The sequence below is a fragment of the Phalacrocorax aristotelis genome, chromosome 29 (assembly GCF_949628215.1).
Source record: "Phalacrocorax aristotelis chromosome 29, bGulAri2.1, whole genome shotgun sequence".
Taxonomy (NCBI): domain Eukaryota; kingdom Metazoa; phylum Chordata; class Aves; order Suliformes; family Phalacrocoracidae; genus Phalacrocorax; species Phalacrocorax aristotelis.
The window spans coordinates 933,876-949,280 of NC_134304.1; the positions used below are offsets into that span (position 1 = coordinate 933,876).

Genomic DNA, 15,405 nt, shown 5'->3' on the forward strand with positions numbered 1-15,405 from the left:
TTAAACTTCTACACGTGCTGATTACAGAGAGAGCTTAACACATTTCCTTTCACTGAACTACTTGCAACCCGAAGGAAGTATGAGCTCAGTTACTGCACTTACAGGCAGGTAGAGAGACTCTACGTGTTCTTAACAGAAGCCCCGACACCCGCATAGGCACCCAGCTCTACATTCACATCACCTAGAAAGTCAGCCACCTCACCTGCTTAGCCACTCTCAGCAGCTCTCACTGGACACTCACCCGCATCCCAGGAAATGCTTTGCAAATCTGGCGGCAGCGCTCAACAGGGCTGTCCTCTTCCTTCTGTTTGCACTCAGGCTAGAAAGGAAAAAAAAACAGCGGGGTTTGGCTCTCTAATGTTGTAGCAGAACTAGTTCTGCATGCGATGTTACGATGATACAGGTGAAAACGGACCAGAACAACACTGTGACTTTTTTGAAGACTGCCTTTCATTTCGTCAGCAATCGAGGAGGGCTCAATGACTCGGCATGGTGTTTTAATAGCTCAAGATTGGTGCAGGCTCCTGTCATTGCAAAGTTGAACGATACTAATGCTTTAGGAGTAGAATTTTTCAGATTTTCTTCATAGTTCATCCTTTTTCATCTCTCAAAACCTCATGCACCTGAGCAGCACCAACCTGACACAGCTGATTCTGTGACCCTGTGCTTCAGGGAACCTCCAGGCAATAACAACTTTATAGCAAGACCCAATGTCAAGGAAAATGCTCACCTCTGGAAAACTTCCCACGCAGCACAGAATCTAGGCTTCTCTCATCTTCCCCAAATGCCTCAACAGTCACCTCTGGAAACTGCAGCAGGCTGCTCGTTACCTGAGCCGTTAGGGCTCGCATTCTGCACTGGAAATCAAGGGAAAAATGCAAAAAGAGACTCCTGTCAGCCATCAACGTTTTGGAGATTGACACAAGTTTCATCCGTTTGCCGTGAATAATCTCCTATCCCTCTCCTGTAGCTCTTTTCCTGAACAAAATGGCACTAAGGACAGGTTTGGATCTCACAGCAGAGCAAAAGGAGAACCCTTTGCGTTTCCGATGCCTACGAGGTCACCAACAAAAAGGGATGCAGAGGTATTGACAAGATAAATAACAGGGAAAAAGCACCGAGACTCTGAGTTTGGGTCTACTCACGCACGTTAGGAAGATGCGATCTGAGAAAAAGCAGATTTTCAAAAGCTGCTCAGTAGCAGCTAGAAGTTTCCATTTGTCCTTTCCCTTGCTTTTCTACTTGATTCCTTATTGTCCATTGCCTTCTAGTCGATTTCACGCATCGTTTAGGTCTTCTTCACTTCTGGCATGTTTCTTTTGAACATGGAGGAATACTAAGTTCTTAACTACCTTCACTCTCAAGCTCCTCCACCAAACATACCGTTGATATTTTCACCTTACAAGCAATACAGGCTTTCAGAGCTCATCAGTTATACGCTAGTTTTCTATATACTGACGATGTAACCAGAACAGTGCACTTGAAAACACTGAGGTTTTTCTATACTTAAAGCCTCGTATTCCTTATTCCAGTCCTTCCCTTCCGATCGCCTGTCCTTACCACACCTCTGCAGGATTTCACCCACATATCTAGGCCCTTCAGGCAGTTCCCACACTTCTGGAGGTGCTCCACAAAGAGTTCACGTTTCAGTACATCACCTGAGATTTTCCTGTAGAAAACTGAAGAGCTGAAGCGATTTGCAAGATTAAATAGGCGCATTAGGAAGAGATGCTCCCTACACATGGAAATGCACACTCCTTCCATTAACTGTGTTTGGCAAGGTCTGCAATGCTTCCTGAAAAAGCCTCCGGAAGACAAGGCAGATTTCATTCCCTTGTTCTAATGGCACTGCTTTCTTCACGGACTCTCAAAAGGAAGATAGGAACCATAGCTCACTCGGCCTGGGTGTTACACCCGCTGACCAAGGCGGGCATCGGACAGAGTCCTTACCCCGTGCCACAGAGCAGTACAGCCAGCCACCTACACGTGCACACACAGCGCGTGGCGTTACCTGTGCCGTACGTGTTCTCCTGCAAACAAAGGGTTATGAGTGCTCCTTCCACTCTGCACTGAGAACCTGTTCTCCTTACAGCATAGGGGGTCACAGCTACCTCTGAAGCCCACACTCTGGCAGCAACACCAAGTTACTAAAGGGAAGCGTCTACAGCTAAAGACAATTTATACAAATGGTACTTCTGTGGAGAAAGATTAAGCTCTAAGGGCTGGGCAAGACCCAAATAACAGATATAGCTCAAGGCCAGCGTTGGAATAGCAAATCACTCAGGCAAAACATCTCCCATCACTGCAGAGCACAGCAAACTACAAAAACCCACACCAATCTTTAACAGGTACTTCAGAACCAACATGGTGCAGGTGGGATAAACTAATACTGAGAACAGGTAGATCAATGCTGTGACCAGCAACTGTTATTATCTCGACCCTTCGTGCCTCACGTTGGGCACCAACAAGGACTGCCGTGGTTTAGCCCCGGTCGGCAACTAAACACCGTGCAGCTGCTTGCTCACCCCCCTCACCCCCGTGGGATGGGGGAGAGAACCGGAAGGGCCAAAGTAAGAAAACTCGTGGGCTGAGATAAGAACACTTTCAAAATTAAAAGAAAACACTACTAGAAAACACTACTACTAGTAGAAGAAGTAGCAGTAACACTAATACTAATGCTAATGCTAATGAAAAGCAAAATAACAAGAGACAGAGAGAGAGGTGAAACCCTGGATTAGGAAAAAAACCAAACAACAAGTGCTGCAATAGCTCAACACCCACCAACAGGTGCTGCCGGTCCCTGAGCTGCAATCGCTGCTTCCCCAGCCAGTCCCCCCCAGTCAATATACTGGGCATGACGTCACATGAGGTGACCCTTTGGTCAGTTTGGATCAGCTCCCCTGGCTGTGCCCCCTCCCCTCCCGCCTTCTTGGGCACCTGGCAGAGCATGAGAGGTGGGGCAAGTCCTTGACTCGTTCAAGCGCTACCCAGCAACAACTGAAACATCAGTGCTTTATCGATACTATTCTCATCCTGAATCCAATACACAGCACTTTACCAGCTACAGTGAAGAAAAGTCACCCTGTCCCACCTAAAACCATGGCAACGTGGCAACACCACAAGCTATAATGTCACCTCAGTGTGGTGGAGAGGCATATCTTTCAGAAGGCTGGAAAACATGACCCTTCAAACAAGGCCAGTGGAGCTGATGCAGAGCTGGGCTGGATGAATACAGAAATGGCAGCAGTAATCCTGTAGCCAGGATGGCATTTCACTGCCTGTCATTTCAGTCACTACACCTGATTCTCTGGCCTCCGTAAATCTTAGGAAGACAGGATACAGAAGAAAAACCTGGAGTACAGGTACCATCTCAGGGCAGAAAAGATGGCTTGGAAAGAGAACCAGCAGCATTTGGTAAGGTGCTAAACTGCTTACTGAGTTTCAGGTTCGGGAAGGATTAACTAGCCCTTCACCACCCCTGCACAAAAGGCAATACGCTTTAGTATCTTGTTCTTTTGCTCTCGCCTGAAAGGGAGATCGTCTCTAGGAAACTAGTAGGAATCACTTGTGAGAGAAACTGCTTGCTCGCACCCCAGCTTTGGGGTGGAAGAACACCAGCCGCATCACCACCACCCCTCCCCCAAATGCAAGAAAGAGTCAAACACTGACAATCAGACTCTTCTGGGATGGGAACAAATTCTAGAGTTCACACTACAGTGCCTATCTGTTAACAAGGAATCTCTCCGTGTACAGGAAACAGGACCTACAACTCGGGCCTCAGAAAAATCAAACCCAAGAACAAAATCAAGAGAATCATCTTAGAGGTTACCGTTGTTGCAGTTTGAAGCCCAGGCCCCAAGAGGCCTAGCCATGCCAGTCTGCTTGGGCACAGATCCATCCAAACCTACCCCGTGACAACAAAAACTAAGAGCAGCCGTCGTGGTTTAGCCGGCAGCTCAGCCCCACACAGCCGCTCGCTCACTCCCCCACCGGCAGATGGGGGAGAGAATCAGAAGGGGAACGCTCGTGGGGCGGGACAAGAACAGCTCAATAACTAAAATTAAAAGAAACAACAACAGAAATGCCATGTACAGGAGAACAACGAGAGGCGCAAAGCCCCGGGGGAGGGGGGAACGGAGGGCACAGGGGGAACGAACCGCCGGAACGAACCGCACGCGCCGCAGCCGCTCGCCGCCCGCCGACCCGGCGCCGCGCCGCTCCCGAGCCGCCACCTGCCCCCCCTCACCATACTGGTCATGGTGTCACGTGGCATGGAATGAACCTGCCATTGGCCAGCCGGCGTCAGCCGCCCCCACCATGGCCCCCCCCTCCCAGCCCCCCCCCCCCGCCACCCGGCAGAGCGCGTGAAGCTGTAAAGGCAGCCGCCCCCCACGGTGAGGAGAATTAACCCCTTCGCAGCCAAACCAGCACAGCAGCTTTTGGCAAACACCAACCTGATGCGGCAGGAGCGGCAGCAGGAGCCGCCGCCGGGGCGCGGAGCGGCCCCGATGGTCCCGCCGGGCCGGGCCGGGCCGGGCCGGGCCCCTCCGCGGCGCTCCTGCGGCTGCTGGGCGCGGAGCGGCCCCGATGGTCCCGCCGGGCCGGGTCGGGCCGGGCCGGGCCGGGCCCCTCCGCGGCGCTCCTGCGGCTGCTGGGCGCGGAGCAGCCCCGATGGTCCCGCCGGGCCGGGCCGGGCCGGGCCCCTCCGCGGCGCTCCTGCGGCTGCTGGGCCCGGTGCTCAGCCCAGCGCACCTTGGGGTGGTAGCGGGGCCGGGGCCGCGGTGGGGCAAGGCTGGGAGAGCAGCAGGGCTGGGCTGAGCCAGGGGAGCTGTGGCCAGCTCCACGGACAAGTGGGAGGCAGTCGTGCTGTGGGGAGGCACAGGGGGCCGCGGCCACTGCAGGGGGATTTTCCAGGGAATGGTGGGGCCGGGAGCCGTGTCGCGGAGTGAGAAACCATCCCTAGAGCCGGCCCTGCGCCGCCCAGTCCCGCTGCAGCCTTCCTGCAGCCTGACTATCGGGGCCAGAGCTGCATGGCCGGCCAAGGGAATAGCCTGCGGGAGTGCTTCTACGCCCGGCTGGTCACAGCTGTGCCCCGAGCCATGCCTCTGCCGCTCCCCAGCTGGGTCCGGCTTTCAGCCCTGGGGACGTCTGTCCTGGGTTGATGTCCGCTCAGGAAGACGGGAGCATTCCTGCTTTAGCCCTGCAATGCTCTGCTTGATTACAGCTCTGCCTCCAGGCCACGGCCACCAGGCCTCTCAGGAAGATGCTGTCCAGGAGCCCCAGGGTGATCCCACAGGTATGTCACTTGACGGAATGAGTAGTTAGGTTTGACTACGCTGGTCATGTGAAATTTTCCTTAATCATTTCTTGGCCAATGCTCAGACATGCAGAAGAGCAGAGAGGGCACAGCTCGGGCTCGGTGATGTGCCCTGGGGCTCTCTGCCTTGCAAAGCTGTCTTTGCCAGACCCTGCGAGCCTGTGCTGCTTCCAGTGCCTGCTGCAAAGCCTGCGGGCTCTCTGGGGCTGAGTTCAGAGCTGGTGTGAGCTCCAGGGAATCCTTTCTCCCGACAGATCCATGCATGGTTGCTATTGGATCACCGTGGTCCAGGCACCCAGGAACTGTCTGCACGATGCCCCTGAGTGGAAGGGAGAGAAGAGTGCCATGCAGCAATCCCGCATTTGAACTACATTCACTGCATCCATGAATGAAGAAGTATCCGAAAAAGTGTATGGAAATATTTCACAGGAGCTGCTCTGTTCTGTTTGTTTACAGACGTGGCTGGAGGCAATGGACATCCAGCTTTCCTGCTGGCTTCCAGGGCTGACGCGCAGGGAGATCGCAGCATGGGTACGTCATGGCTTTTGACTTCCTTTGAGAGCTGCCAGCTCAAAGCCCAAGTGTGAGCGAGGCATCTCCTGCGGGTGTGAGAGCACAGACCTGCGTGTGCGTGCCGTGTCATTAGGCGATCCCCACCTATGCTCCCCTATTCGGTTATGGTGGCGGATACCCCAGCGTAGGATGAAAACTTCTCATGGCTGTTTGGTTGCAGATGTGGCTCCGACTCCTCGGCTGGGTCCTGCGCTGGAGCTCACCTGGCACCCCAGGGGTGAGTCGTCAGTCTTGGCTGACTTCACAGACTAAGCACTCCTTTTCAGTATTTGATCAGAGAGAAATTGACCGGGATACTTTCTGTTAAGCTCCTCAAAGAGCAAAGTATAAAGGTGAAATAGGCAAACCTAAGTACAAACAAGACGATGACATGCAATCTCCTAGTCTCTCAGCACGTCAGGTTTTGCTGTGTACTGGTAAACTGGGAAGTGCCTAGTGCTGACATTTTTCTCTGTGAACGGCACATTGCTTGCACTAGAGATGAGCTGCACCCCCAAACGCCCAGGCTTTGTTTCTAAGTGTTAACGTCTTTTGCTTCCTGAAGATACCATGTTCCTGATGAGGAACAGTTACTCCTCATTAAACAGACCATCCTTCTTTCTAAAGAGATGGACCACCAGACTGTGCAGAACAAAGCGCTTCAGGAAGGAGGCAGTCCCACGGTGCCAGGCTCCGATGAAAATCCAGCAGCGATTCAATCAACAGGCATGCCAGGTAATCCTGTCCCCCAGTCCTCCAGGGTCACATATCAAAATCACTGGGGGTCTGCAGGGTCCTCCCCTGGTGCCTGCTACTGCACATCGTGTCAGTAGCCAAACCCTTAGTAAAGAGCAAGTGTTCTAAAAGAAGGCTTTACCCTTCTCTCCTTTTGGCAGTGCTGTCCGACCCCGGGGAAGCCCACCACGCCAGCATATACGACTTCTTTCAAAAGAACCCAGGTACTGAGCAGTCTTGCAGGGGCCATAAGTGGGACACGCTCCGGAAAACTGGAGGCATGCCCGCGTGCACATGCTGGAGAAAAGGCCAAGGGGGAGAGCAAGGTTCAGGTGTCTCCTGAGAGGGCCTGACTCCATCCCCTTGGGGGTGGGTCCTGTGGGGAGGGAGAGCTGCGGGTGGCACTCCCTGATGCTGGGGTGGGCTTTGTCCGTCTCACTCAAAGGGGTGATGGGTCAAACAGCTGCGCTCCCCCACGTGCTCTCCACCTGGCCTCATGAGTGCTCCCAAAGGGTCAGAGTGAGCCTCCAGGCAGCGGCACGAGCCAGCCTTGCAAAGCGAAGGTGGGCGAGCGCAAAGGAATTGTGTGCAGGTGTGAAGGGTCACCAAGAAGGGGGAGCAAACCTGTGTCACGGGGAAAACTGGATTATGGCCATGCCAGAGCGTAAGCAAAGCTGAGAGGAGTAAGAGAGGCTCCAGAGTGCGTTGAGTTGCAACGGCCTTGGGAGTTTCCTTTGCTTCTCCTGAAGCCAAGGAAATGTTGCAGCCCCAGGATGTTCACTGCTTCACAGACACTAACAAAGTGAGAGGGGACATTTCCTGGCAATGTCAGGCCTCCTGTGAGAGGAGCAGTAGTGTGCAGGACACGCTAACACACAGAATCATTCCTCCAGGCGTGGATGACAAGAAGGACACTAATGCCATGGATCCAAAAGATTTCCGGTCCTACTGCATAGAAGGCGCCGTGGCGGTCTTGGGCTCCATGTTGTTTGGGATGGTTTTCTGTTGTGCAGTCTGTCTGTGGTGGACGAGAAAACGGTGAGTCGGTGGCAGGGGGCAGGTCTTGCCAAACTTGTGCTAGATGGCTACTATGAGCAGCAAAGCATTTTCAGGTAGGGCATTCTGGAGTGCTGAGTTAGTTACTGGCCAAACTCTCCTGAGATTTCTGCTGTAAGATGTTTTAACTGTCCTCTCAACTCATGGGCGCTCTTTGCTGAAACCTGGCCTTACTCTTGCAAGGTCAAAGTGACCCTGCCTGGACAAGAGCAGACCCCGCAACACGTGTGCCTGGAAAAGCAGCCGCCGGCCATGGAGCACCGGGGGGAACCAGCTGATGTCATCATTCTGGATTTCAGTAAAGCTTTCAATACTGTCTGCCACAGTCTCCTTGCTTCTGAAGTCACAGGTGCCTGAGTAGGTGCTAGGCCTGAGGAAGGCCCCTGGCATCTCCACCTGCTTCTGAAGTCACAGGCGCCTGAGTAGGTGCTAGGCCTGAGGAAGGCCCCTGGCGTCTCCACCTGCTTCTGAAGTCACAGGTGCCTGAGTAGGTGCTAGGCCTGAGGAAGGCCCCTGGCGTCTCCACCTGCTTCTGAAGTCACAGGCGCCTGAGTAGGTGCTAGGCCTGAGGAAGGCCCCTGGCTTCTGCAGCTGCTTGTGATGTGTTGGTGTCGTGGTTCAGCCTCAGTTGGCAACTCAACACCACGCAGCCGCTCGCTCACTCCCCCCACCCCTGTGGGATGGGGAAGGGAATTGGAAGAGCAAAAGAACTTGTGGGTTGAGATAAGCACAGTTTAATAATTACAATAAAATAATAATTATAATAGCGACAGAATAAGTATTATGATAGTAATGAAAATAATGTAATAAAATGGAAGAGGAAAAAAAAAAAAAGGAAAAAACCCCACAGAAACAGAATAGGATAGTGAGTAACACCAAAAAACCAGCTAATAACAACCCCACAAGTTATGACAAAACTTGCAAAAGAAAAGCAGGAGCAAACACATTGGGGTGTAGGTGCTGTAGTGTCGAGTTTAAAAACATCTGTAGTGCGTATAGACATGACAAGAGTAGTTAAATCCATAATAACTGTCTAATCTGTGCTAGAAATAATCCCCTGAACCAAAAGAAACCACCTTTAAGTAAAACAAAACAAAGAAATTCTCCCAAAGATTATTAGCAAATTAAGTTTTCTGAGTTACCCAGACAAAACAGATATACGTATTTGTTAGTGCTGACTGACCAATTTTCTGGATGGCCAGAAGCCTTCTCTTGCTGCACCAACAAAGCTAGAGAAATAGTTAAGATATTGCTGAAAAAATAATACCAAGATTTAGAGTGCCAATGGGAATGTCCTCTGATAGAGGACCACATTTTTTTGCAGATGTAGTTCAACAAATCAGTAAAATTTTGAGCATAAAATGGGACCTGCGTACGCCCTGGAGACCACAATCAAGTAAGAAATTTGAGAGGATGAACCAAACACTAAACTGATATAGTGGAATATTATTGATCTAAGATGGAAGCATTGAAAAGATGATTACCTCAAAACTTCCAAAGGGGGGAAATGTAACCAGAGCGATGGAATTAACCAACCACGGATGTTGCTCTACTCCTTGTACAGCCCTACCCAACTGGACGCTACGTCTGGGGACAGGGAGTACACCAATCAGTGTAGTCTTTGACCTGTCTTTTAGTCCCTAGGTAAGCATTAATGCGAACAAAACAACAGACAATGTGTTTCTGTCAGAAAAGGATGACAAAATGTGGTTCCGTGTAGCGGACTGAGAAAACTGGCCAGGACTGCCAAGATTAAGAGCCAAGTAGGTAAAAGGTAATTCCGGCAGGGGGAGATCGCGACCACCGACTCAGGGACCACCGACCCAAGTAACACCACCTACTCAAAAGAGAACAATGGAAGAGGACAACTGAGCCTGCGCAGTAATTTACATAGGGAACGAGCAAGTTTGTGCCAATCAGTAGAAAGGACAATAATGAATATGTATGAATATGTACATTTTTGATCTCTAAATCCTATGGGAAAGGTGTGTAAGGTACGCACGTTAGGAGGAGCGATCCCCCGTGCATCCGGCGCTGGGAATAAAGAATGACTGCTCTTTACTACTGACTTGGTGTTAAAGAGTTGTTTCTGATTGTACCGCGTTTTTTGGTAACAGGAGCACCCGGACAGGTCGAGAAAGCTTTCTCTTTGAAACCCTTGAACTTCAAAATTGGGAAGAGTGTAGGGATTCACAAATTTCTCTACCTGCCTGAAGCTCCTAGACCACTTTTGGGAAGAGACTTACTAGAACAATTGAATGCTGAAATAAAATTTAATGATGGGGAAATTGAATTTAAAATACCAGAAGAAAACCACATTGACATTTTAAGTTTGACCCTCACTGAACCACAGGTTAGGGGAGAGGAAATTACACAAGACATAAAAGACCGGGTATATCCAGGAGTATGGGCCTCGGGAATGCCTGGAAAGGCCAAAAATGCAGAATTGGTTGTTGTTAAACTCAAAGAGGGGGCACAACCTGTCAAGGTAAAGCAATATCCCCTGAAATTAGGGGACAGGCGAGGAGTGAAAAGCATCATTGTAGGGGAATAGACAGGGATCGGCGACCGGAAGATCACAGGGTGTGACGGAAAGATAGACTCCTCCCCATAGGAGTGGCAGGAACAGGAAGCGCAAGAGCTGTATAAGCGTGTGACGCAGCTAAATAAACAGACATTTTGTATCCATCATATTGATATCTGTGCATCACTGTCCCCAGGGTGGGTAGAGCCCTGTGTCCCGGAGATATGCGGCCCAAGATAAGTTCTCCCATAGAAGCGTACAGCAACACATCATAGAAGAATTCATAAGATTTGGAGTATTGATTGAATGCTCTTCAGAGTATAACACTCCTGTTTTGCCTATCAAAAAGCCTGATGGCAAAACATATCGATTGGTACAAGACCTGCGCGCAATAAATGAGTGAGTTGAAGATATATACCCGGTAGTGGCGAACCCATACACCTTACTAACTAATTTAAAAGAAACCTATGAATGGTTCACAGTATTAGACCTGAAAGATGCATTCTTTTGCCTCACCTTGGCCCCTGAAAGCCACAGTTTATTTGCCTTTGAATGGGAAAACCCTGATTCGGGACCAAACACCCAACTAACCTGGACAGTGTTACCTCAAGGATTTAAACACAGCCCCACGATCTTTGGAAATCAATTAGCTGAAGAATTAGAGGCCTGGGAAAGACCTCCAGGAAACGGTACTCTTTTACAATACGTAGATGATATTTTGATAGCCACAGAAAGGGTTGAAGAATGTAAAGAATGGACTGTGAGTTTGTTAAACTTTCTTGGACTAAGTGGTTATCGAGTCTCGTTACAGAAAGCCCGGATCTTGAAGAAAGAAGTAATATACTTGGGATTTGTGACTTCTAAGGGACAGACACAGCTCGGGACTGACAGCTCGGAAAGAAGCCACTTGCAGGACTCCAGAACCGACCACGGTAAAAGAACTTCGAACCTTTCTGGGAATGACAGGTTGGTGCCGATTCTGGATCTATAATTACGGACTTCTGGTTAAACCTCTGTGTGAACTGTTGAAAAATAGGCTGACACAATGAATACGGACTGATGAAGCCAGGCGGGCATTCAAAGAACTGAAATTGGAACTAATGAGGGCTCCAGCTTTGGGCCTGCCCGATGTAACTAAGCCCTTTTGGCTGTTCTCGTATGAAAGGCAAGGAGTGGCTTTGGGAATTTTGGCCCAGAGATTGGGTCCTTATAAACGAGCTGTAGCATCCTTCTCCAAACAATTGGATGAAGGAAGCAAAGGATGGCCAGGATGCCTTCGGGCAGTAGCTGCCGTTGTCTTGATTATCCAAGAAGCCCGAAAATTCACATTGGGACAGAAGGGGATTGTGCACACTTCCCACACTGTAACCTCCGTTTTAGAAGAAAAAGGGGGACACTGGCTCTCGCCATCAAGAGTCCTGAAATATCAATCAGTTTTGATGGAACAGGATGATATAGAAATTGTCACATCTCCTATTATCAATCCTGCTTCCTTTTTAACGGACAAACAGGAAATGGAGACTGTCGCGCATGACTGCATAGAAACCATTGAGACTGTGCATGCGAGTAGGCCCGGCTTGAAGGAGGAGCCGCTGGAAGAAGCTGACCACACTTGGTATATTGACGGGAGCAGTCTTGTAAAGAATGGAGTTGGAATGGCAGGATATGCTGTCACCACCACAGACCAAGTAGTGGAAGCAAAGTCACTCCCTAAGGGCACACCTGCACAACGGGCCGAAATAATCGCTTTAGTAAGAGCATTAGAGCTTGCTGAAGCTTTGCGAGTAAATATCTGGACAGACTCAAAATATGCCTTTGGGGTAGTTCATGCCCATGGGGCAATTTGGAAGGAGCGAGGACTTTTAACCGCTCAAGGGAAAGTCACAAAACATGCTGATGTAATTTTGCGACTTCTAGATGCTGCACACCTCCCGTCGGCAGTGGCGGTTATGCACTGCAAAGGACATCAGAAAGGTAACACTGGCAGGGCAGTGGGAAATAAATCGGCTGATTATGAGGCAAGGCAAGCTGCGGAACAAGGTGAGGTATTAGGCTTAATGCCTGAAAAATCTCTGCCGCTACCTGAGATAGTTGAATAGGATGAAAAGGATCAGAAGTTAATTACCGATTTAAAGGCTGAAATTGGCCCGACGGGATGGGCAATGTTAAAAGATAACAAAATAGTAGTTCCCTTTAGAATATTATGGAAATTAATAAAAACAGAACATGACCAAACTCATTGGGGAACTGAAGCTTTGTACAGTTCCCTCACCAAGCAAATGACAGCCAGACATTTGTTTCAAACTCTCAAAACTATAGTTGATGGATGTGAAATATGCTTAAAGAATAATCCAAAGGTAGAGACTCGGGTGAAATTTGGAAGTATTGGTAAAGGGAACGTTCCAGGCCAGAACTGGCAGATAGACTTTACGGAACTCCCCAGCAAAGGGGGGCACAGATATCTATTAGTAGTAACTGATACCTTTTACCAATACTTCCAAATTTCACCTTTGTATTATGCTCCAATTTGACAAATGTCACTTTGATAACGAATGTTGCCTTAGGATGTTGTGCAGTCAAAGGGATAGGGCCTCCACTGCAGATGAAGAAGTGCCTTCTTCAAAATGATACCCCATGAATGAGACACATACTTGGAAAACTGGTAACTGGGATACACTAATGTGTACACATGGAAGCATTAATAGAGCTGCTGGGGTGGCGGCCTCCTTAACATTGTTGAATCCACCACCTGCAGTGAATCAGGACCAGCTGATTAGATTACCATCCACTTGTAGGAATGTGGCAAAGAGAAGGCAAAAGCATACGTTGTTCTTTAACATAGCCTTCCCAGCCACCCCTCCCTGCAAAGTAAAACGAGCTTGGTACGACATTTTACTTGGAGGCGCAGGAACTGGGTTAGGACTGCTAAATTCAGTAGATCTGGAAACTTTAAGGAGTAAGGTTGGAACTGCAGGAGTTGATGTAGCCCGAGCAATCAAGATTCAGGCTGAATGGATGCCAACCACCTTTAATCCTCAGATACAGAATTTAAAATATGGTAAGGAGTCCTTACATCTCTTCGATAAGAGTATAATTGCCCACATACAATCCCTTAAGAATTTGACAAAATTTGTGGACTGGACTGTCTGTACCCTACAAGTCAAGTGGCAATTGGAACAAAAGAATAAGGTGCAGTCCTACTTGATGAGTGATAATGAGTCTATGTGGAGGAAACGATTTGGACAATGGGTTTTACCTAGACACTGGCTAAAAGCCTGCTCACAATGTGTGCAGTGTTATGATAGATGGTGTGCAGGAAAATTAGTATACGCTAATATAACTGACCCCGAAGTAATGTGTAAACATTTAACTCTGCCAACCCTCTTTTCGAGTCAAGGGAGCCCAGAATATTGGTTACCAGAATTCCAGGGGAAGTCTATTGGAAACAATAACAAAACATATGATCTCGATCTTTGTGAAACCACCTCTGATGGCATCTTGTGTGGACAACAGTCTCGAGTATATGAACCCTGCTTATTAGAACACTCTGTTAACGATTGTAAATGGACGATCCTGCCTCTGAATGTGTTCGAAATGTTTGTAGAGGTTAATGCCAGATCTGTGTGTTTCGAAACTAACAGTCGATCAGGACTTGAAGAATACCATGTAACCACCCCATTCATAGGATGCCTCAAGAACATAACCCATTTAACTTGGCATGGACAATCATAGTCATTTTTTGCATATACAGAAGAACAAGTAGCAATGTTTTGGCATTACGAGAGCTTAAATTTAAGCCCTGCAAGTCTATCTCTGAAGAAATTAAATGAAATCCTGAATCAATCACAGAAACTTCAAGAACATTTAGGAAAACAAAACAAGACATTAGCTGAATCTATGATTAAAACAATAATAACTGGAGACAAGCTTGTTGGGACTGTCTAGTCCAATTGGATCTGATACTGCCCATCATTGGTGGGATATCTTTTCAGGTTACCCACCCTCTGCAGAGAAAACTTTGAATATTTTCGTTCGCCCGCTTTTGATATTGTTAGCATTTGTTATTATACTAACAGTCCTCAATTACTGGTTGTGCTATAAGCTAAAGAAATTGGCCATAAGAGTTTGGGCTTTGCCTAAGGTAAGGAAACATGAAAATTTAGAACCTCTGTAAAGCAATTTACAAAGTTTAAAGAAAAGGGGGGAATGAAAGGACTAAACCCCTGACGGTCCCTGACTCAGACCTTATTGTAAGCATCCTTGTTCTCTTGTGGTTTCCCCCCTTGCAAAGATAGTTTCAGGGATTTGAGGAATGCAACTGGGTGCCAGATAGGATTAAAAAGATGGTGAATAAGCTCGTAAATTCATTGATAACATAGGCTCGGGACATCAGTGCCGAGAGAAGCACTCGAGGAACTGGTTTAAATCAGCCCCTTGTGACGGTCCAAGGCTAAAGGACTGAGGAGCTAATTCAATGACTCTACATGGGCAAAGGAAACCCAAAGTTCAACCAGCGGACAGGTGAGGAAGACCATCAGAGACCACAGGAGGACCCCTGAAGACCACTAAAAAGACAACTATGCATGCAGATTGAACTTTTACATATGTTAAGGAATCCTTGGGAACCTTATGACTATGTATGACTTTATAGCATATAATCTTTGGCAGTTTACCGAATCACTGGAGCACTTATGGTGGAGCAATCCCCAGTGCTGCCCAGCGCTGTAATAAAGAATGCCTGCTTAATAGTGACTCTGTTGCTCTTGAGATTTATTTTGGGACGTTTCTGGATACTCTGCCTCCCCTTACGGGGAGGTTCACACTTTGAAGGATAGTATCTGAGAATTTTTGTATCAATACTGGCACGGGTTGATCCTCTGATTCAGCTGCAATTCTTGTCGTGAGGGTTTGAGTGGCCGCAGTGATTGTCGCACGACTAAAGGACCCCGGCTCATTGCAAGGAGGAGAAGGACAGCCCATACCCTGAAGAAGAAAGGATACCCCTGCACTACCCAGCCCACACCAGCATCCCAGCCCCTCCGACACCTCTTCAAAACCCTCCCGTCTGCTGGCGTCGCAGCTCAGGAACTGCAGCAAGCCTGACTCTGGTGATGCCTAGATCAAGAAACACGCAGGTGGGTGACGACACCACAGAATTAGACTTGCTTTGCAGAACAGCAGTGCGCGTGTGCATGAAGTAGTGACTGACCAAATTGTGTTG

General features: G+C 48.8%; 1 long non-coding RNA gene across 1 annotated transcript in view; it reads right to left on the reverse strand.

Annotated features, from left to right (window-relative positions):
* The window catches only part of LOC142048938 (uncharacterized), a 497,607-nt gene extending 496,581 nt beyond the window's left edge, over positions 1 to 1,026 (reverse strand). The window contains exons 1-2 of the long non-coding RNA XR_012657563.1: positions 731 to 1,026; positions 242 to 319 (exon numbers count right to left, since the gene is read on the reverse strand). This is a non-coding gene — a long non-coding RNA (uncharacterized LOC142048938). The remainder of the gene's footprint in view (positions 1 to 241; positions 320 to 730) is intronic.
* Positions 1,027 to 15,405: the final 14,379 nt, after the last annotated feature.